The sequence below is a fragment of the Tinamus guttatus genome, unplaced genomic scaffold (genome assembly GCF_059628265.1).
Source record: "Tinamus guttatus ecotype Peru unplaced genomic scaffold, ASM5962826v1 Tinamus_guttatus_pri_ptg000314l, whole genome shotgun sequence".
In the NCBI taxonomy this organism is placed as follows: Eukaryota; Metazoa; Chordata; class Aves; order Tinamiformes; family Tinamidae; genus Tinamus; species Tinamus guttatus.
Window position 1 is genome coordinate 8,191,302 of NW_028288848.1, and position 24,516 is coordinate 8,215,817.

The 24,516-nt window shown below is 36.1% G+C and overlaps 1 protein-coding gene across 1 annotated transcript in view; it reads right to left on the reverse strand.

The window, feature by feature from the left end:
• DNTT (DNA nucleotidylexotransferase) overlaps positions 1-24,516 on the reverse strand; it is a 79,592-nt gene that overhangs the window by 27,456 nt on the left and 27,620 nt on the right. The gene's annotated exons all lie outside the window — the stretch shown is intronic.

The following is a 24,516-nucleotide window of genomic DNA, read 5'->3' on the forward strand; positions in this document are numbered from 1 at the left end:
AATAAGAAAGAGACTAAAAGAATTAAGTTCCCGATGAATTTTACACTACTTTCAAAAGAACATATTTTTGCTACATTATAAAAAAAAATTGCAGGATAAAGTGATAGTAATGTTTCTTGAAACATAATCGGAATGAAATCTTCTATTTCTTTTATCAGGTCTTTCAGTGTTCTTTGTTAAGCAATAATATAAAGTTTTTAATGTATTTTCTCTGTTGTTCAACTAGATAGTGCAAATCCATTTGATGATATTAAATCTCTTTCTTCCCTTTAAGTCTCAGAAAAAGAAGGTTTCAGTCATTTCTGGGAAAAAAAAAACATAATCAAAATACCATAGCATATATTAGGAATCCATTGCAGATAAACTTGCCAGTCTAACTACTGCAGGCTTAACCATTCTTTAGCTTTTGATGGACATTTTAATGAACAAAAGTGTGATTATAGACTATTTTATTGTTCCTTTTTATGGCAGACATAAAATCTCTGAATAGTATGTATTTCTTTTAAAATGTGTTTTCTGCAGAGACTGAGCTTTAAGCTTTTTGAGAACAGTTCAGCCTTAATGTGACTAAAGCTTGTTTATTATGCTCACTAGGGAATGCACAAATAAACTTACACACACAAAGCTTAATTGTAAATATTCTTGAAGAAAATGCTGTCATAAATGAAATGCTGTTCATTTAAATCTAAGCAGTCAATCTGCTTTTCATTCACTTGCCAAAAGTGTTAAACCTAAATCAGATTAAGATATAGCTATTGTTAGAATAAATTGCAAAAGCAAGCTACCTGGAATGTTACTCTCCTGAATTATAAAATGTTCAAGGAGATATAATAGTACCTCAGCAGGCAACTCACGTGAGGATTGCAGAACCAACGTTTTCATTTAGGTCTAGGCACTGCCATGGGGACCGCACATGCATCTGTCTTGGCTCTAAGCTGGGCAACCTGTGTCTGAGAGGAAAGCCTGAGTGCAAGGGAGCAGAGGAGATATTTCTGCAGTCCCCTATCCCAAACGTTGTTCATGTGCTGTGCAGCACATGCAGTAGATACCTAAGATGTGGAGCACATGTTCAAGTCTTTCTCCTGTGTGGGTGAGAAAAGTCTAATCTCCCTGCATATCTTTCACAGAAACCCTTCTATCCACGTAGAGGGGACGTGTACTTTTCTCTTAGCACCCTAGTAGTCATGCTACATAAGTCACACTGCACACAGCACAGCTACCCTTGTGATGGTCACAAGGATATGTGCCTGTGCCCAATGTTCAGAGAACTTAGAAATTGTTACACAAAAATTGTCCAAAACAAAAGGTTTTGCTTGTTTGTTTGCTTTTAGTATTTAATGAAATATTCCATTCTCTTACAACAGCAAAACTGATTTCTTAAACCTGGAAATTTATAGGAATAGATCTGGCTGGCAGATACGTCAACTGCCATTTGTGCGACAAAATCATGTAACAGACGGATAGTGGAATAGAGTTAGCAGAGAGATATAAGGCAAGGAAAACCAAGGTTTTATCCTTGACAAGCAGTCTAACTTCATATAATGCAACTATTGTACTATGTCTGCAGCAAAGTCAAAACTGCTTAAACAGGTGGAAATGATTTCAAAAGAAGTTTCAAACAAAGCATCAGTCTAGGCTTAGAATCTGAATAGTAGTTCAAACTCAAGAAGTTAAAAAACATTTAATGTTCCACATAACAGTTTAACTTATTTCCTAAGATGACAATCATTATCTTTAAAATTACCATAATAATGCAAAGCTCTTGCTTAGCACTTTTTACTTACATGTCTCAAAATATTTTTTCAAAGGTAAAGAATTTACTATTCCTACCTTAGAGATGCAGAACATGGCATAAGAAAACTTGCCTGAAATTATTAAAAAATTAAGCAGAGGAAGAACTTGGAAGTTGATGGAATCAGGAGTCGATTCCCTATTCTTACTCCAGTACTCAACACATATATATACTTAAGCTAATATTATGAACACCATTCTGCCTCTGTCATGCCATAAAATCTCATGAAATTCAGGGATTTTCACTGGCTGGCTGTTTCCTGAGAGAGAGTATTTATTGAAATGCTATTTATGTACAAAATCAGAAATCTAAGATCTGATATAAATTATACTTATCTACAAAGTTACATTTTGACTTCTCTATGAGCTAATTCTCACCAGATTTAATTGTCTGAATTTGTGAGGCTGTTACTCGCACATTTAGTCCAACTTCCACTAGTAGTACTTACTAAATAATTTCTAGATGAGTTTATTGCCTCTCTCAAATGAGGAAAATAATCTAGCAAAAATCTAGTAAACTCAAAAGCTATATAATACACTGTGCTCAAAGCTTATATATCATACAGAAAGATAGAGGAAAGTACACATGTTGGTTTGAATCCTCATTCCTTTCAAGTTAATAGGAGTGTGCTCATTGATTTCAGCAGACTAGGGTTTTTCTTCACAGAACATACATATATTTCTACAGACATGACCACATATATGCATGCATATGTCTGTATATGTATATATATGGTTTATACATATATAAAATAGCAATCATGGTTATTCATAAATTCAAATTAAGGATATATCAGATCTGACAGTGCCAAGGTGCTCTGTCTCCTGTTCAAGAATTATTCAGCACAGGATCAGCAGTTCACTGGAAAATTAAAAGCCAACTGTTACACTGCATCACACACTTTACAAAGTCTGCATTTTATACTGGGGAGTGCCATAAATCCACCACGCAGGGTAGTGGTACTAGCATGCTAATGGGTTGTAGGAGATGCAGGGATGCAATTCTGGCATGCCACTGCCAAAGTCAAATGATCACAAGGCTTTTATGTAAAAATTGAATACTATTTTAAAATAGAAACAGCTGTAATCACATTTTTGAAAAAGAATTATATAAACCCTGTTAATGCATATGAAACCAGCTTAGAACTTGTTATATTTTCAAGGCTTTCTAGGAGATGACAGTGACATTCAACCAAGTGCCCAGATTTCAGGTGGGCACAAACAACATCAGGGAAAAGCTGTAAAGAAGCAAAAGCTGATGTTTTCCTAGGCTCAGTCCCATCACACAACCAGGGCATTTTGGCTTCTGAGACTAAGAACAGGAAAGCTATGGATTTAAATTTTAGTTTAGCTATTCAGATCTATTTACAACTTCTTTTATGTTCCTTTAAATCTAACCTGAAGTGCTTCTTGAGCTGGAGCTAAAATAAAACTAGCACCTTGCAGAACAAAATTTGCAGCTTAATTTTGTCATAATAATCTATTCAAGTCTGAAGACTAAAAAAGACACAGCACTGCTAATTAACTGGGCTGCAGCCTTGGCAGACTAAACTTGTGCAAAGCTGATGAGTGTCTCCAAGTAGTCAATTAATCAACTCTAAAGTTGTTGCAGTTTTCTACTCTTATTGTTTTAATATAAAATCTAGATTCTAAGTCATTAAACATCAACCAGTGTTATAACTGAGACTTAAATATATGGAACAAATGACTGCCAAGGAAATCACATTGATTACCTTGTAGGGCAGCATATGCAAGATTGGGTATTGCACCATACTGACAGTATTTTGAAACCTCAAGATGTGATTTCATGAATAATGCATAAAATTGAATTTAGTCAAGGAAAGATGGAGTGACATTTCTGTACCATTTACAAAGGTTCAGTAATGGAGTAGCTTGAACTACTTTTTTGCAAAGATGAGTTATGTATAAAAAGCCTCAAAACCATTTAGCAATCTTTGTGCTTAGACAGAGTTCAAGTGGATATGGAAGAAGATACTGTAATTCCATGTGTGTGCTTACATTAAGTGAAACTGTAAGCTTTTCTTAACCTCCCAGTTCCTTGTAGCATGAGAAATGCAAAATGAACAGCAGCAGCCCATGCTTTTAATAACTGCATCTCATGCTCAAGCTATGGCAAAGAAATATAAACATCAAAGTAAAATCTGAGACAGCATAATACCTTTGGATAGATCTGTCATAACACTGATTTATTACCTTTACTAATGATATTGCACTGTGAATAGAAAAATTGCTCAGTTCTCAGTGTTGCCACGCAGTGCCTGCAAACTAAGGAAAATTAGTTTCTTAGAATCGTTTCAGTCTGAAACTTAGATTTCTTCACACAGTCCTGTACTATGCAACTAACCTTGGAGTACTATGGTATTGCATTACTGGCATCCTCTGTCTACAGTTTTCTTTTAAGCCTTTATGACTTTGGCCTAGAATATGATTCCTCACTTTTTTTTCCCCACAATACTTTCCTGAATAATCACTTATTTTTTAAATATTTTATGCTGTACTGCTGTGACAGTCTCCTCCAGCCTGTCTGTGCAGCATTCAGCAACTGGGGAATGATAAAGAGGAACAGTCAGATCTGAGTGTCTTTTTATTGCCCTGGAATTCTTTCCTAGCTTAAGTTCGCTGTCTCTGTAACATTAGATTTTTCTGGTGCATTTTTAGGTGCATTCTTGTTCTTTCTCCCTGACAACTCTTCAAATGTACCTGTTAGTTTTTGTGTTCCTAGAAGGCAAAAGTATTCTGGTAGACATAAAGGTTTTCTCTTGTCTGACAAACTGTTGCAATGTAGTGGAATAAACCAGAACAAGCAGCATAAATCCTCCTCTGGCCTCAGATAAAAGTCTTTGATGCAGTCCTTCAAAACACTTACATGATTAATCTAGTGATCTACCTGCAGTACCAGATGATCACAATCCTTTCTGACTTTAAAACCTTGAATACTGTATTAGGTAGGTCTTTGCTTTGTTTAGGTTATTTAGTAATGGATTTTTGTATTTTCCTTTGCAGGCTACATTTTTGGTGTTTTCAGAAGCTCACACTTCATCCATATCATTATTACAAATCCTTCTCAACAAAAACAGACTCTTGTACATGAAGACAGTTGAGTGATTCACCTCACCTATGTCCTTGCCTGATAAATGAAAAGGAGTTTGTCTGATTTCCGATTAGAAATGCAAAGTGAACTTTGGTCATTGTCTAGAAATTGCTAGTAGGAATCCAATTTATTTTCAGACTTCTCATGGCAGCTGCAATACCTGCTCTTGTCCATAATTTTTTTTTTTTTAACTCTCACTAAAACTATGGAAAAATATTGATTGTGGAGGAAGGGACATGAACTAAAGACTGGATACTGGCAAGTGTTCTGAGTTAATCTGATGAAACTAGATTGTATTTACTAAAAGAGTACATTTATGCTTACATTAATATCCAGATTTAGCAGATTCAAATAGTATTAGAAATGTTAATGGGTGTTTTACCCATATTATTTGTAGTCTTTACATCAAGAAAAAAAAGCCACAGCTGTGGAATAGCTGCCAGAGAATGATTATTATCAGTAAAGACAGTGAAAAAAATCAGGCTATCAGGAACTGCTATGCAACGAATATTCACCATAAAAGTGGTAAGATTTTTATAAACTCTCCCTTTCTCCGCTATTTTATTATTCAATCATTTTTTGCTACAGAGGGCTAGGATAATCAGTTAAAGAAACCCAGACCAGAACTACATGGAGCAGGGATTTAGTTAGCATATGGAGAGTGTGAACAAAATATCACAGGATATAACCCTCCCTTCCTTCCTAAGAGCTTAGATAAAAATGGAACCCAGCTGAAAGTTGATTGGACACTGGCTAAATTAATAGCTAACACTAACTAAAAAGACAAGTCCTTCAACAGGGGAATAAAATACGGTAATTCAAATATATGCTAAATGAAGTGCCATCTTCCAGGCATTCTTCTTTTGGGTAATACAAGGAAGATGACTTCTAGACATATATCCCCAAGTGATCTGAAAACACGTGAGGCCATTTGAATATTTCCTTGAAAATAGATGAGCTGCATGCATAAACATCTAGAAAGACCAAACGCAATTGCTAAAGTGATGATTGTGTGGCAATGGAAAAGGGATTAAACGTTGCAGAACATTAAACATAGCTGAAGAAATGGACAGATTGAGATATAGTACAATGAGCTTTTTAAAAAAAAAAAAAAAAAAAAAAAAAAAAAACAGCAGAAAGCTAAAATAAGCAGGAAGATCATTCATTTTAAAAACAGCAAACAAATAATTTATAGGTACTATATAATGCATGTTCCTAAGGGAAAATTTTGGTAGCCTCAATGAACATACATAGTCAAATATAACTACACTTACAATGAAACATGGACATAAAATATAAACATACATATAGTTCCAAGATTTTTTTTCTGACTATTCTGATACTCTACTGATGCCATAACTTCACGTAAGTCAACTTCCAAAAAATTTTGCCTGAGTGAATTTACTTGATTCAAAACATGATCAAAAAATATTTCAGCTCACTTCCTTCAGTGTTCTTTTTTGGATCTAAAAATTTAACCTTTACTGACTCCAAAGCACTTTCATTTCCTAGGGGCAACAAGGCACAGAACTCCTTAGTGATAGCAAGGAACAAGGCACTGTCCAAGGAAATGAGCAGAACCAGATGTGTAAAAGGGCATCTGTCATGGTGACTACATGCTGAGTGGCTGTTTTGAATGAAAGGAATAAGTATGTTCCTCAGCATTTAAAACAAAGTGAGCAGGTAATATACGTAAAAAACAGAATTTGGAAAATTACCTTGCAAGTGAGAAAAAAGGCCTCAAAATTACAATAAAATACTAAGGCATTTATTTGAGGTAATTTCATCAGTAACTATCAGTTATATAACCTGAACAATACTATAAAGAATATTAACAGCCTGAGTAGCAGCAGAAACATTACACCAGTCCATTTCTATCACAAATGACCCGTTAAACCCCAGGCCCGACATATGAGCTGCTCTTAAACCACTGCCAGCTTTAGCTTAGCAGTTGTCCTTAATATTCAAGCCAGTTCCAAATTTTTGAAACAGCATTTTGATTTAACGGTGTCAATCCAGTGTTGGTTCACAAACACAGGAAATTAAGTATTGAGAAAATAAAAGCCTACTGAGCTGTAAAAGTAGCTCAACAAAGTTAACAGTTCGAAAAACACTGACAGAGAGAAAAATCGAGATAGCCAAATGCAGAACAAAACAGCTCAAGTGTGACTTAAACTGGGAACTTTGTTTCCTTTCTCAGCACAGAGAATGGAAAAGGAATGCTCAGCTATAAAATGCTAGGACACTTGAAGATACAACACTCTACCACCACCTTCTCCTGCTCTCTATAAACAGCTCACGTCCACCATACACGACAGCTTTTCTCTTTGGAAACTTTAGTTTGAGTGATAGTGACTCAGAGGCAAGATTTCATTTTATAATTCATCTAATTACATCATAGTCAGAAGCTCATTCATACCATTTGTCATGGCAAAGATAAACTGCTCGAGTTTTGTAGTTCTCAGCATTATAAATTGAGCTAATTCTACAACTGTAGTGCTGCAAAGCCTTCCTTCCTAGGAAGTAGGATGGTAAATAGCAAAAAAGAACTGCAGAAATCGACGGCTAATTTAATGCAATGAATAATTATAATTATCCATTATGATCCAAGATCATAGTTTTGCTCAAGGATATTAAAAAATTGAATTACTGAAGAAATGTATCCACTTGATGTTGTGATTACCTAGAACAGGAGACATTTGGAGTCACCATAAATGAATCCCAATACACTGCACACATATAGTCAGCCCCTACTTTTCAAGATTAAGGTACCTGAAGTAATGAGAAAAACAATAATGGAGCATCTTCATGGAAGAGGAGGAGTATGATGCTTGGTGGCTTCCTTGTCTAATTTCTGCTCTCATGCTTTTCTATGGGAAATCTGGTCCTAGCTGCCTTTGATGGTCGGGTCCACAGCCAGTGGACTTCATTTTCCTTCTAACGGGGGATAGATGGCAAGCCACCCAAAATGTCTCTTGATATGAGAAGGGCTGGGGAGAGAGGACAGGTATCTGTGCAAATATATTCAAATTGGACTCACATGCCCAGCATTTAAGTCATACTACTGGACTTTGCTTGCACAAGGATGGGACCCCCCAGAAAATTAGATTCAGTGCTTCTGGAAATCTAAACCCAAACTTAATAAAGAATTACTCACTATTAAAGGAAATTCTGGATTTTTTGTTTTTTGTTATACTTTCCTAATTGTATATCATGGGGCTTTTGGGGCACATAATTAATATTTGTGTGATGGTTTAATAAGATGCTGATTGATGTCTGAAATGCTAATCAAATTTGCTGGTGGCAGAACTTATTTCAGTTAAGATGATCAAAATTGACTTCATGATATATTTAATTGGAAAAAATAACATACAGTTATGAGAGATATTCTGACTGACATTGAGGCAATTTGTGGATGAAAAGCATGCCTCTTGTAGATTTGTCTACAGAATTACTTCTTCTGACTGATATAAGAACAAAATAGCTTTAGCTTGGGCTGTCTGTGAAATGAAAATAAAGTAGAAGTGAGCCAGTCTTGTCCTGGGTAGCTATAAATTAGGCTTCTGTTCTAACAAGGCTTTTGTTACCAAAGATAGTCTATAGCAGCTTCTTTAACCAGTCAAGTTATTCAACATCAACTCAGCTGAGCCACATAAGTATTTGGCTACAATTCACTGGTGTCTTCCCCAGAGAGGTGCTTGAAGGTGGAAACTTCATTAAAATCCTACCTTTGTTGCCCAGTGGAGCACTAATTCTAATTCACTAAAGGCAGAACTCATTTTCCATAGCTGTGGAAGCTATTTATTTTATTTTTGAAACTAATCCAAGTGTGTGCTGAAGTAGCAATGGAAAAATCCCTTTCCCTTTAGGAGAAGGAACTTATACAGCATATGGGAATTTGGCTTTAATAGGGGATACACAAAACAAGCACTTCTGCATTCCGACTTATTTGGCAGGACAGCAGCACTATAGAGCATCAATAGCTGCTATCCAAGGAGAATTTTAGGAACAGACCTAATAGAACACTTAGCTTTTGAAAGATTTTATCGAGTCAGGATAAAAGTGTCACCTGCTGCAGTAGAGAAGATCACATCTCTGAATATGTATGTGAATTATGCTCTGAGGTTGAAAATCACTGAAGTGTGAGAACCAGTGCGAGACCTGCGCATTAGTACTTAAATCTTACTTAAAAGCTAATTTCACCCTCAGTGACTGCATCCCTTCAAAAAAGGATAGTAGTGCATGTCGTTCACCTAGTCTCTCATTAAATGCACTTTCAAACACCAAGTGTATGCTATGCTTGACTGTATGCATGTCTAACTTGTATGACCCAAATGAAAGTTAGACACCGTTTCTCTGAGTACAAGACACCTTCATATCATGCTGATGTCTTTTTTCAAGTTTTTCTTTAGCAGACATTTGATGTTTCTTTCATGCACTGAGAAGAAAGATGCATCAGAAAATAGTTATTCGCTAAAGAATTTAAAGGACTGGCAGCATGGTTAAATTAAAAAGTACATATATCCACTAATCTGTAAAGCTCTATCATACTATCTTCATTAAAATTTATTTCAGAGTTTGAAAACATCATAATGCAAAACCTGAAAACATTTATTTCCCTACTTTTCAAAAGGAATGACTGCCAAGTGCGTGATACTCTGGAGTATTGTGTCCAGTTCTGGGCTCCACAGTACAAGAGGGATGTGGAGCTGCTGGAGAGAGTCCAGCGCAGGGCTACAAGGATGATCAGGGGCCTGGAACATCTGCCCTATGAGGAGAGGCTGAGGGAGCTGGGCCTGTTCAGCCTGGAGAAGAGAAGGCTGAGAGGGGATCTAATCAGTGTATATAAATACCTCAAGGGAGGGAGTGCAGAGGACGGTCATGGTCTCTTTTCAGTGGTGGCCACTGATAGGACTAGAGGAAATGGCCGGAAACTGAAACATCAAAAATTCCATAGGAACTTAAGGAAAAATTTCTTAACAGTGAGGGTGACAGAGCACTGGAACAGGCTGCCCAGAGAGGTTGTGGAGTCTCCTTCTCTGGAGATCTTCAAAACCCGCTTGGATGCAGTCCTGTGCCACGTGCTCTAGGTGTCCCTGCGTATGCAGGGGGGTTGGACTAGATGATCTCTAGAGGTCCCTTCCAACCCTAAGCATTCTATGATTCTATGATTCTATGATTCTATGATTTGTGTAGTGGCTTCCTTAGACTCTCGGCCAAATGCTTATTTCATAGCATATTCAATTAAAAAAAAAAATCTGTGTGAGGATTCTTTCAAACGTGGATATATAAGAACAATATTATGTTGTGGAGCTTTCTGAAAAAAGAAAAAAACCCACAACCACAGACGTCAAGATTGGAAGACCTGTCCAGATAAAAACCACATATACATTTAAACCATCTTGTTAACTTATTGTGTTTGATTATCTTTAGGAGGACCATATATTTACTCACATGCTGAAATCAACTTCCTTCTGCCTTAACTTCTGGGAGGTATTAGAATATAAAGGTTAAATTAAGAATCTTTCCTCAACTACTTCACTCAATACACATTTTTGTTACCAAAGGCAAAATTAACATTCCATACCTTTAAAATGTGTAGTGACAATATATCTGTAAGTAATGAAGAAAGTTTCCTTAGCAAATAAAACTATTGACTGTCGAGGTGGATTTAGCCAAGGAAAATAAAATCTGAAGTGTACTAAGCTTATAGAAATCTATTGTTTTCTATGATAAATATAAATAAATAAAAAGAAATTTCAATGATTTTTATAAGACAATTTCAAAATTGTTTCTAAAACTAGTCTTTACCAAATGAGTTTCTACTGAGAAAAAGATGATAGTCATACAAGAATTTAGACAACTACTTCTTAACCAGAAAGTATGTCTACCTATGCATATTATAACAGTTGCATCGCCTACATGCCTTTGTCTCCTAGCTTTCAGGCACATAAACATAGCTGTCATCAATTATGTCCTAATGTTGAAGATTTATCCCACTTTGGCATAATAGCGCTTTTTACTGCAAACAGCTATAGACTCTCAGAATCCTGTGTTTGAAGTAAAACCATTCTCCTACCATACAAAACAAAACCACATATAAGCTTTGAATCACTGTGAGGGCTGTCTCAGTTTCGTGTAAATAATGCAAGTGTACCTGGAAGCTGTCCATATAATTTCAGGCTTTTAAAGCTTATGAAATTTACCATACCAATCTGTCACAATTTTATTCAAAGTTATAAAATACATTGCGGAAGTTTTGCTTTTGCTGTCTTGGCAAATCCTTTAAATTACACTCCACTACAATCAAGCATTTCAAATGACATCATAGAAACTTCCTGTATTCACAAATTTTGCTGAGTGCCACCAATGCTGCAGGAAAAATCCTTCAATGCTGTTTTAAAAAGAAATACACTCCAATGAGTATTGAAGTGGCTCTGGCATCTCATGTATGCAGCTAAAATATAGGAGTATGAAGATGATACATAGTCTTAAAACATCTATCTCGTTTTGCATGTGCAAGCTCTACTGTCAGCATACTATACACCCTAACATGCAGCAGACTTTCACACTCTTAAAAAAAAACTATACATTATATACACTACATTTGGTTGCCAATTTTCAAATTTTAATCTTCTGAAATCTGCAGGGACAAAAAGAACATGTCCAGTATTTAGCAAATTTTGGAAAATCAGAGCTACTGGAGAAAAGGTACGAACTATTAATAATAAGGGAAATATTCTCAGACTAAACCTACTTGGACATCCTGCAATCCCTAGTCCCTAATTCACATGCCTAAAAAAGACATTAGAATTATTCAAAGTGAAAGACAAGGAAATTCAACAGCCTCTGATTATAACATGCAACAAAGATCAGTTCACTCCAAAATGACAAATATCTAAGAGATTATGATGAAATTCATAAGGATTAGCAATTTGTAAGAAAAGATGTAATAAATATGTAAGAAATAAGGGAATATGTAAGAATATGTAAAGAAAAATGCAAGCAGAAAATGTAAGCAAAATGTAAGCAACTGTAAGCAAAAATGTAAGCAGAATAAGTAAAAAAAAAAAAAAAAAAAATGTAAGAAATACATTCCTCCAATGAGAAACGTGTACGAGCTAGTAAAGAGAAGGTTTCATTTCCAGGATTTGACCTGATGTTCCTCCAAGAGAATCTCCAATGGACTGAGGTGAACATTTACACTGCCTGGTTTCTTTGGAGGTACCTAGTGATTAGCACTTTTCAGGACAGGTTCCTGCAAACTGGGAGAGATCATTCCGGATCTGGATTAGCCATTATAGATAGACCTTGTTTTGAATCAAGGCAAATTGAGGTTCTGTTTCCACTCTCTGCTGATATTCTGCAAAAAAGCAAAGTTTGTCATCATGATGTGTTTAGATGTTGGTAATTAAGAGCTCTCTGACATGGGAAATGAACTGTTGAAGTGCAACAGTATTCTGAGCTTATTGCTTCTGCCTCAGCTTGTACATAACCTATTCAGATGACTCATTTTAAACAGCATTCAGTGGTAAAACTGATCCTCAGCTAAGCAGGATATAGTTACAAGAACAATAACGCAGTGATCTCTCCAGTATCATTAATAATGCAGTGAAAATAGAAAGGTCAACTGCATTCAAATTATTTACTGAAATAAGTAGACAACAGTCTGCATTATTAATTACAAAAGCTGTATATTTAAAAAATGCTTTAATCAAGCTATTCATTGCTCTTGCATTTTTTTTAATGTCTGGAAAAAAGGAGATTTTGCAGCTAAGGCAGTTTCCATTTACTAGTTTATATTTTTATTGCCCAGAAGAGAATTGTTTGGTTTGGAATTATACTTCTACTCTACTTACACAGAATCTTGTTTGTATATAAACTAATACTTAGGAGATTATATTTTATTTTGAATTAAAGTATTTTTCCATGCTGACACTATAATAAAATTAACAAATAGCCTAATAGCTACAGTATTTGCTGTGCTGAACCTTTCTGGTGGCAGAGTTAAAATGTGCATTTAAACCAAGCCCATTTTATTTTTTTCTGGCTAACTCCTTTGAGAGTTGCAAATGGATTAATCCTTTGTCGCATTTACCATGGAAACTTCCATCAAAATGTTTTTTTCATGTGTGACTACATTGGCATTTCCAAAAATCAAAATATTCCCTTTATGCAATTCAAAAGACACCATCAATGCTCATGCGAGGAAAGAAACATGCACATTTTCAGAATGTCGGAATGATATTAGCTTCCTGGCCTGGGTTTCACTTACTTGGCAGTGATGGGACAACATGCAGGATCAACCTACCATAGAAAGGTTTCTATTTGCTTCTTGTTCAACTGTACTGGAAGTTATGTAAACATGACAGTTTTTCTATTAAAATTCCTTGAACTGAAAAATAGATTACTTGCATATGTGAGGAAAAAAAAAAGGGGGGGGGGGGACAACAACAAAAAAAATCATCCCAATTTCTAACATAGAATAACAGTGAGACTTCTGCCTGAGCTGATGGGGTGCCAGCTGAGGGGAGCAGATAGTTGCTGAGGCAATAGGGGTCAGTCACAAAGACGTGAGACACTGAGTTATGGAGTTGGCCTTTCCGGCATTTTGTGGGGAAAGGGAGCACCCTACATATAATTCTACTTCAGTTATAACTACCCAAGGATATTTTAGTAATCTATTCCATGTAATAGAGTGCCATATCTGCTAATTTGGAATTTAAATTGTCATATGGTTGCTAGCACATAGCCCTGGGTTGGTGAGTTTGAGGCTAGCCTTGAAAAATTAAAGCTTTTCTAAAGTGCTTCTGAAAAAAAATATGTACAGGTTGTGTACCATCCCTTTAGCTTCAGTGATGGTGCTCAATTGAATTTTTGCAAAGAGCAAAAAATTTTATGAAGATTACACTTGCACTTTCCATAACTATGCTTGCGTCTCCCTACTGCAAGTAGGGTATAAGCATATCAGAAAACCCTTTTAAGCATAGGCAGGCCTGTCATAAATCTACAAAAATCAGCTAGCAGTCACCTCCTTTTTATTACTTCTGCACATGACTAGCATGTGTATGTCAATTAAAATGTTATGGCTGCTCTTGCTCACAGAGATCTGCAACACATCCTCAACCAAACTGTGGTTGCTCTAAGCACAGTCCAAGGTCACTGGGTCTTGCAACTTTCCTCACAACTACCTGCCAAGAAAACCCCATTCTTTGTTTGTGCTGTCACCCGTACTTACAGGCAGCCTGCGAGAAATGTTGACTTCTGCTAGTGTAAACAGCAGCAGCGAGTGCTCTGCTATTAATATCTTGCTTTCAAGCCAGTTTTCCAGAAATAGCAAAAGCAATCCAGTGTGGTACATACTATGTTTAGAATTGTGTTTTAGTCTTTCATCCTGAACACCCACCAGTTCTTTGTTTGATCCAGACAACAGTTTTGTAAGCTAAAGAGGTGCTTAAGTGCAACTGGATGAACAAAACTAAGGAATAGCTGTTTGTTTGCTGGTACTTCTGGACACATCTGAGAGCTGCTTAGGAGTCATTAATGTTGTTCTTTCTTGACATATTAATTGTAACTCCTAATCAGGACTGGGCACTAACCTTGGCTCATTGATGCTACAACTAATCCCACTTCTGAAAATTTAGTTTAGGACTGCTTGCAAAGTTTTGGCTAGATTTGCCTTAAACAAAAGGACCAATTTCTTTTACAGTATTCTCAGCATTACAAAGATCCACGCTCCACAAATAGAGAGGAGAAAAAATTCAAAGGAATCCTTATAGCTGCTGACAGATTTTCACAGGAACATTGAAGCATAACCCGGGCAGTAAGTACAGATTTAATGAAGCCAGGAGGAGAAAAATGTGATCAGCATTTGAATGACATGCCAGCCTTCCTCAAAGGCTCTGTGTTGCACTTTGGTGTGGGGACACCAAAAGTACTGTGGCAAACTTTACTTTTCCACCTAACTCAGTAACCCACATCCTTGGAGATGCAAATAGAGAGGAATCTAGGGACTGTTATAAAAGAAAATGGTCACAGAAGAACCTGCTGAGCAGAAATCTGTGCCAAACTTCATAACCATAGAAGTCAAGAAAGGATATTCTGCAAGACAAATGAGAAATCTCAAAGAAAGCTTGATGCTTCTACATGAGGAAACACAACTTTTAAGTTTTGCCTGCACTTTGACCTTCCAAAACTTACTGGGGGCAAAGCTCAGAGACAATAACAAGGTCAGATAGAGACTTCTCCCTCACCTTTGGTGCAAGGAAGAGCTCATTAAGGACTAAGTGTGCGCTGTATTTTCTCCAAGCACCACAAGCAGCTCTTGAAAGAGGCCAGAAAAATACAATTGCTCTTTTTTTTTTTTTTTTGGCTATTATATGTCTCTTTTTATTCCATTCCCACTTTGAGCTACTGGAATTGTGCAAAACGTCCTCTTTTTAGAACATCCTCTTTTCAATAAATCTAATTTATTGAAAAAAATCTAAACAGGAGAACAATCTAACAAAGCAGTCCCTCCATTCAAAACCGCATAACTTTTCATTTACCCGCTCTTCTTGATTTTTTTTTTAATCTTGTCACTTGATCTCAAATCTCCTTTCTATTCTATTTTTAACTCATTACTTCATCTTTCCATCTACATATTCCCCTATGCTAATACTTGTAGCTAATACTCTATAAGTTTTAGAAAAGATTATACTTACCAGTTTTATGTGCCATCATGAATATATTTTACTCCATGGCTATTTATGGTTAGATAATCCATTATATCCTGAGCACACATTCACAGCAAAGACTTTAAATTGTTTCAGGCAGTGTTTTTTAAACATTCACTTTGACAAACTTCCTGGCCCAAGTCTTAAAATTCAGTGGCTGAGCATTTCAAAATCAATTCTATGATATAAGCTGCCTTCATGCTAAATGTTTATAAGACACCTAGATTATTGATGGTGTTCAAAGCAGTACTTGAAAGTCTAAGGCCTCACAGGAATATCCATGCAGAATACCAAAAACCCAACCACGAAAAAAAATCACTAATGACCGGAAAATATTTCCTTGTGCTTGATTTTACTACAAACTCTTAGTGATAGCTGACAGTTTATTCTCTCTCTCTCTCTCTCACTAATCACTGAATTTATTACTAACAATGAAGATTTAGTAGGGTTGCTCAGAAAAACATAGGACAGCAGAAGGATTTGCATGTAGCAGTCAATATAAATGAGGAAGAAGCATTTAATTCAAGTTGTTGCTTCATTTCTTGGCCAAAGACTCAATCAAAATTTTGCATTGATTTTGAAAAGCTCTTGCAACACTTCTCAAAGGTTTCTGTGCCTCCGACCACACTTTCCATAATACGCAAACTTTTCTTGAGGTGAAAGGAGATAATTTCTGCAGCTGAGGCTTTTCATAAAAGAGAAATTCTGGCCAAAGAACTTTCACAAAAGGAGTACACTTGTGAATTATAGCATCTACCAAGAAATAGAATGGCATTTCAGCCCTGTTTTCTAAAGAAAAAAAAAAAAAAAAAGACTTTCACAGAAAACAGACAATTACTTTCCAACTAGCCATAGATATAAAACCTAGTTTACTCAAAATCTTTTCTGTATATGAACTGTTTTATAACACCCCTGATTTTGGCTTGCAATTTTCGTATTGCTACCATTCCTTCTCATCAAACCTCTTCCTAAGCCGTAATCTACAAATAGCAATCCACTGTCCCTCACAAACTCAAAAAAATTGTCAATTTGACAATTGTCAAATTGTCAACTAAAGTAACATTTCAAAAAGAGTTCAGATCTTTGGTGAATTTAGATTTCATTTTATTTATTTATTTATTTTTACACGTGGTGAGGCATGTGATAAAGTCCAAAACATACTGAAAATTAGAGGAAGATGCTCACATTCCCCATTTAATATATTCCTACCATTAACTAATACATCAGATATCAGTAGCATGAAGAAGAATCAGTCTGCAAACAGTTGTAGTTGAACACTGTTTTATGCCCTTCCAATCACCTGCAACACATATAACAACTGTCACAGAAGGGTTGTAAGAATATTATTATTGATCTTGCCTGAGATACTCTTGTAAAGAGTTACTTGCCATTCTCCACAGATTTTGAACAAAAAGCTTATTCAGTGTGAATACTTTTCCTTACATGTTAATGTAAAGTACCAATTATCTGTACAATTTTCTTTTAATCGGAACAGCTTTTATTCCCCCATGACACATGATACTAACGTACTCCCAAATTACAGAGACATTTGAAGAGCAATAGATTTCATCCTTAATGTAGAGAGCAGATTTTCCATTTTATAAATTATACTGGGGAATCAATCTTTAGACAACTGGCAAGCTCTGTCACACAACCTTCATCGCCCTCAGACTATTTTCTAATACCTGGGTCAATTGGACTTCAACCTAGTGCAAAAGATTTATTTATTTATTTATTTTTAATGAAACACTTTCCTGCACAAAATACACTATCTCCATGCAACAAACTTTTTTTTAAAGGGAACACATACCTTTTCTACTTATTCAAAAAAAAAAAACAAAAAAAAGACAATTTGGGAGAATCTGTTTAAAGAAAAGACAAAGGATTTCCCCTCCCAAGGAAACAGAGAAGTATTTCCACTGTAAGCTAGTCCAGAGCTTAGTCATTTATATATTTCTTTTTCAGAATGTTACCACCCGTACTGTATTTATCATCTGTTCTAAAACACTGAATGAATAGTTCTGAGGTAAAGCTAACATAATAAGACTAATTAAAATCCTTATATCTCATCACATAAGAAAGGGAATGGTCATTAGAATAGAGGCCACTAAGTATATCATTTCACTGATGTATTAGGATAAGAAGCAGCTGTGTTATAATCCTCCTTTATTGTTTTACAAAACATTCACTTTGGTTAATCGCACAAATGACTCATTTTTTCTCAACATTTTTTGAATTCTGATTATCTCTAATGTGGGAGAGCCCCCTGCACAAGCAGCCAGAGCTCAGCTCTCACAGCACGGTGACTCATAGGGCCAGATGCCTGTCACAGCACCTTGCGGCTTGGTGACAACCACCAGGATAAATTAGTGTCTGTTTCAGAGCCAGGGCTTTACCCCAGGAGGAAGCATGTTCCTCGAGGGCATGCTTATAATCTCACACCCCTGAAAGCTGAAGGCAGGGCTGAAATCTCTTTGCTAGCTAATGGCAAAGCCATTCCCTTGCGCTGTGATGACCAAAGCGACTCCGTGATACATGTAGGTAGTGTATCCTTCTCCTCCCAGCTCTTATATGCCTCAGATGGCTGAGGTATCCCATACCAAGCATTCAACCTAGAAGAAATTCTTCTCGCTTGTGCCCTCATGAGCACTGAAGGTTTTTATCAGTCAGCCAACTTCTCTGGGGGGGAAGATATTGAGAAACTGTTGTCCATAAAGACCAAACATCAAGCAATGACGGAAGCATGCTTCCGTATTAGCAATAGTAGAACAGTAGCAATGCTTCACAAGGAGTCATAGTACCTTTCTAAAAAATTCCTGTTATTTTTGTGTAATAGGCATATCACATTGTAAATGTTAAAAATACTCATGAAAAGATTCATCATATAACATTAATATAAAGTGGACTTGAACACAAGATGTCCATATACTGTTTTGGATTAGATTTAAGATGGTAAAATAAACTTCTGAGCAAATATTGTTAACTTATTACTTTTCCCACTTGCCATTTCCTAAAATGTTTTAATTCAAGATTTTTTTTTTTCCTCTGAGAAATTGTCTAATTTCTTAATCATGCATCTTAATATCTTAAATAGACCTATCAGGGCTCCTTTTTCTTAAATTGTATTCATTTACAAAGCAAAAAGCTGTTTTTTGTCCCATCTCTACACATACTTCTACACTACCCAAATAAAGTGTTGTTCTTTTGACATTGCATCTTAATAGACTAAATGAGCAGTGAATATCAGCATCTAGCCAATAGAGATCTTCATTCATTTAAAATGTACCAGATTTGCTTCATCTAAAGGGCTAATTGAAAAGGCTATTCAGGTCAGCTGGGATGTTAGAAGACAACAGAAACACATTTAATGCTATTTAAAGGATGAGACCAGGCTGAAAGAAAAATTAAACCATGACCATTAAAATTTAATTTGACTTACTGAGGCCATTAACATTTTGCTTTTATGCAGTGGCAAGCATTCAAAAAATATTTTCGTATAATTCAGAAACCTGGATTGTCAAGTGTCTCACCCTTACACAGCAAAAATGATTGAAAGTGTCCTTAAAGGACAAATAATAAAAAAGCAAAGGCAGAAAAAATATTTGCAAACTATGTTTATATGTCATTCTGCCTTTTTTTTAATAGTTTTATATCTGTAAGTGTACTGTTACCATACAAACACATACACTTGCATATGCTAATTACTTGCTTACAGTCAAGCTCTCACATTTTGACACACTTTTATTCCTCCTGCATCTTACCATAACTATCAGCAGAATTCTCTGCTGGTAACAGGGCATTTCTGCCTCTGATAATGGCCAGCTTGATCTATATAGTTAACTTAAAAACCGAAGCTCAAATGGAATCTTTCTTTTATACACAATTTTAAAATAGCTTCCTATATGAAAAAGCAACCTACTTGCTATTTGTGATCAAAAGCAGTTGGAGTCCTCAAAAATAGTGTGCTGTGAATTTTGGTCCTGTTATTATATGAAAACTCATGACATCCTCACTATTAACTCTAGAACTTTTTATATTAACTGCACATTTTGCTTTTCATTTTTAACATGGAATGTCAGCTTTGGATATCAAGTGACAGCATGCTACTTTTATGGGAACTCTAAAGTAGTAAACTCCTTTAAAGACAATACCTACTTTTACTCCTTAGTGTGATACACTGCTTTGCCTCTACAAGCTTGCCTCTGTGATTTGAAAATATTACTGCCAGTATTCCTCATACTTTATGTATAACAGAAAATACTGCAAATATACAGAGCATTATCAGAGGACAAATTTTAAAGATTTTAGCCAGAAGGTGCCTATAAAACACAGTCTAGAATTAGACTGCAAATAAATCTGTTCATGTATCAGCAAAAAGATAAGATTTCAGATTCACTTCCTGACAAGGAAATGTATATTTTCCTTGCTTTGGCTTATACTCTTATTTTTTCAATTACACATTATATATTTAAATACCAGTATGATAGTACAGAAGACTATTGCAATGATCCTAGAATATACTCTGCAGTCTCATATGTTGCTGTGTACCTAGTGCTTTTATTACTCCATCTGAGTTAACTCAGAATCAACATCAAACAGAAAACAGCAAATATTAAGGTTATCATGAAAGCTATAAGACTTTTAGGGAGTTTCTGGCTCTGCACATACAGCATAAGACTTCTGACTTTACAGAGGTCAGAGACATTACCATCTCCACTCTGCACCCAACACTTGAAATATCTTTAGAGAGGAGAAATTTATAGTTAAATGTCATCCTCCTTATGAGCTGACAAACCTGTGAAATTGGTAAAGGTTTGAAGATTTTGAATCCTTTCATATTAAGGACATACAGAGTAAACAAAAATCCTAGAACAAGTTTCTGAAAAGCTCTGAGGAAATATGCTGACATCTCAAGTGTCTCATGGATTCATATGCAATTGATTTAGTCCATGACCTCCAAGTATCTTTTCCATCAGCTTCTACCTCATGGTTCATCATGGGTAATAGGAGAGGAAATGAGTGGGAAAAATAATCAAAATACTAATGGCCAAAGGAAGTGTCTAAATTAGTCCAATAGATTATCTTCTAAATTGACTTAGCTAGTCATTAAGTTAGATGAAAACTCTTTTCTCCTTCCTTAAGGTGTTTTGTAATGGTTATAGAAAATTTGAAACAGAAAAGTGATGACCTCTGGTCTAGCTCAGCTGTACTACCTCTAACCTCCTGTCACAAGATATTTTTATTCTGAATATCCCAGTTGCACAACATTAAATACTTCTAATCTTAGGGAGCAATGTGAGGCGAAGATGGTTTACTGTTTCACAACAAACCCTTTCAGAAGGCTCTGGATTTGAAGCATCAGAATGTAGCTACACAGGATATCACTTATCAGAGGCAAATCTGTACTCATGAACAACATCCAACTTGTCTCTTCACTGTGTGGCCAACAGAACCATCAGATTCTTCTGGGATCTGCTTAGAGTGTGCAATCTATCCTATTAGCTCAAACGTTCAGCATGAGACCTGCCTTACAGTTCCCTTACAGCTGTTTTCCCCCTGAAAAAAACAGGTTACTGTTATTTCCTGTAATAGCAGTGGAAAAAAACTAGTGGAAACTATTTGGACTTAAGTATTTGGACACAAGTTACATATTCTCTTATTGCAGTTAAGATTTTGGAGTAAAAAGGTAAAGAAATAACTACACCTTAGGACTAGTGTAAATTCCAAAACTTACTTAAAATGTCAAGGTGTGAAAACAATAAGGAACTTCTGACAGTGAGTTTGTCTAAACTTAATAAAAATAAGTACTGGTTTAAAGTCTGGTACTATTTGAACCCTAGATCTGAGCAAAAAGCAAATAATTTGTATAGTAAAACTTAACAGATTGAGTCATCTCAAGTGTTCTAGCCTCACTGTAAAGCCTCTGTAAAGGAGATATCCTCCTAACAAATACTTCATTAGGAGTAACCCAATATGACAAGGTGAAACGAAGGTTTTTCTCAGGACTTAACCAAGGAATTCACTTAAAGGCCACATGACTAGATTTGTTAAATAGATCATGAAGTCCTGAGTATATTTTAAGCGTTTGGGAACTGTGGCAGCTTCATACGTTGTCCCACATTCTTCCATCTACAAAACTATGTCAAAAACATGCAATAACTACGATTCCAGAATCCTTACAGACATCCCACTTCAGAAATTAGAGTTGCACAGTAACACCAGTTATTCCTCAGTGTGTGAGCCTGGAAGTTTCTTCGACCCAGCTATTAGATTTTACTTTATTTTCTGGGAAGAAAAAATACCTAAGCTGTTCTCCTGATACACACAGTAACACCACCTGTGCCTGTGCCATATTTCTTTAGCTCATAGGAAGCTTCATTGCACAGAAGGAGGAAACTTTTGCATTACACAGTACAGCAGCCCATTCCCCTGCAGTGATATCTGATGAACACCCTGACCCTTTCCTTTGCTGTCTTTATTGCTCTGCTACATACAAGTCTCATCTTCAAATGCCTCAAATCCTGATTTTCATATGTTGACGTAAAATTCAAAGACAACAGTGATCCACAGACTTGTTAGAGCAGAATTCAGTAATAAGGGAATCTAAGACATAACTTCCCTGAAGACTAGTCCAGGCCCTCCCACCAGACAAATAATACATGATAAACATGATAGCTATTCTGATTGATACATTGCCAGTGGCACTTGAACATCTTGGTAGGGACTGATGATCAGGGGATCAGGATGATCCTGATCAGGATGATCAGGGGCCTGGAACATCTGCCCTATGAGGAAAGACTGAGAGAGCTGGGCCTGTTCAGCCTGGAGAAGAGAAGGCTGAGAGGGGATCTAATCAGTGTATATAAATACCTCAAGGGAGGGAGTGCAGAGGACGGGGATGGTCTCTTTTCAGTGGTGGCCACTGATAGGACTAGAGGAAATGGCCGGAAACTGAAACATCAAAAATTCCATAGGAACTTAAGGAAAAATTTCTTAACAGTGAGGGTGACAGAGCACTCGAACAGGCTGCCCAGAGAGGTTGTGGAGTCTCCTTCTCTGGAGATCTTCAAAACCCGCTTGGATGCAGTCCTGTGCCACGTGCTTTAGGTGTCCCTGCGTATGCAGGGGGGTTGGACTAGATGATCTCTAGAGGTCCCTTCCAACCCTAAGCATTCTATGATTCTATGATTCTATGACTGTGATATCAAAATTTAATAACCTTTATCTACAGGCAAGCATCAGGAGAAGCTAATAGAAACTTATGGGAGCAAAATATATTTAGGAAATTCAGAACTGAAACAATAATAATGATAGGATGTTTGGGATCAAAAATAAGTTAACATAGCATCATTGGGCAGTAGGTGTTCATGTCACAGCATTACTTTAAAATATCACTATAAAAAAATAAAGTTCAGAAATATTTCTGGAGACACAGTCGCTCAATATCACAATGAAACAAAATAAACTAAAATATTCTTTGATATTGGTGCACACCTTTCACAGAGGTTGGTTGGGGCTAACGGACATCTGCTGGCTAAAATAGCAAGTCTTCCTGATAGCTCCGTGCATGCCACAAATGCATAAATCTTCTACTGTCTTCCAGTTGTAGACTAATTCTTGCTGTATGCTCTGGAGCTTTAGCACAGCTGTGCAGTTAGATGGAAATTGAGAATCATTTAGACACAGATTTCATTCTCTAGTCTAATTAAGAGTGAGCAGGTAGATAGTCAATGGAGTCCACAAAGCTCTTCCAGTACCATGGATCTTCTTAATGGTTACTGGATATAAAGGATATAGATAGAGAACAGAGACTAATAGCATTCAGATGTCCTTTAAAAAGAACACTGAATTACTCAACACAAAAAGCCCTTAACTCAGGTTGTTAAAAATAAAGATAAAGAATCAAGTCAAGTTCAGAATTTGACTTTAAATGAAGACAAGAAATCTTGAAATAGGGTTTTTTTCTGCTGCTTTTCACAGGTTCCTTTTTTGCTAAAAAGGAAAAAAAGCCATAAGCCCTGACTATGAAGCCAGTGTAGTCTGTACTGATAGAAGTTTTATGAACAAACTACATTAAATGGCTATTTTATTTTCTTCAGGACACTCTTCAGTTGAATGTCTACAAAACACGTATAAACATTCTGCCACTGCAGATTTATCCGCCACAGAGTATGTTGCGTGGAATACTTGAAAACGCAAACTTAAAAGTTAAGTCATAGGGAATTCATATGGAAAAAGCTCACAAAGTCATAGCACAGCTACTGTTATCGAGACAAATAGTTTTATATACAGATCTTGTTTCTTCAAAATCTCCAGAAAAATAGCGGTGTGTGTTGGGATATAAATCACTAGCCTGGAGACTAAAGCCACAAACTATATTTGATATGATTTTTTATATAAAAATATCTTAGAATTTTCTCTAAGCATTTTTAGTCTTAGCAAGCCTTCAATCCAGATCACTTCCGGTAGTAAAATCAAACTTCAGCAGCTAAATCAAGTTAGTAAAATGTGGTGATACATATTCTGCCCATGACAACCTTTGCCTGAAGTCACTGTGGAGCCACATCCTGACATGGGCCTAAGAAAAAAGCTATGGGAGTTTTCACTTCCAGGAAAGTTAGTATGACGTTTTCTGTGTGCTTCTCATTACTAGCAATACTGCAATAAAGGTAAAATTACTAAGCATTAACTGCATTAATCAGCATTAGCATTACTGCTAATAGGAGTAATATTTTATGCAAAACAATAACATATACAAGATAATGCTAATACCACTGAAAAAGCTCATAATTCTCTTCATAGGATATGATTTTTAATAACCAGAAGAGATGATCAGGCCCTCAATTTAGCTCTCATTTGAAAGTCATAATCCTATACTCCCTCACTGGAGTTACTTGA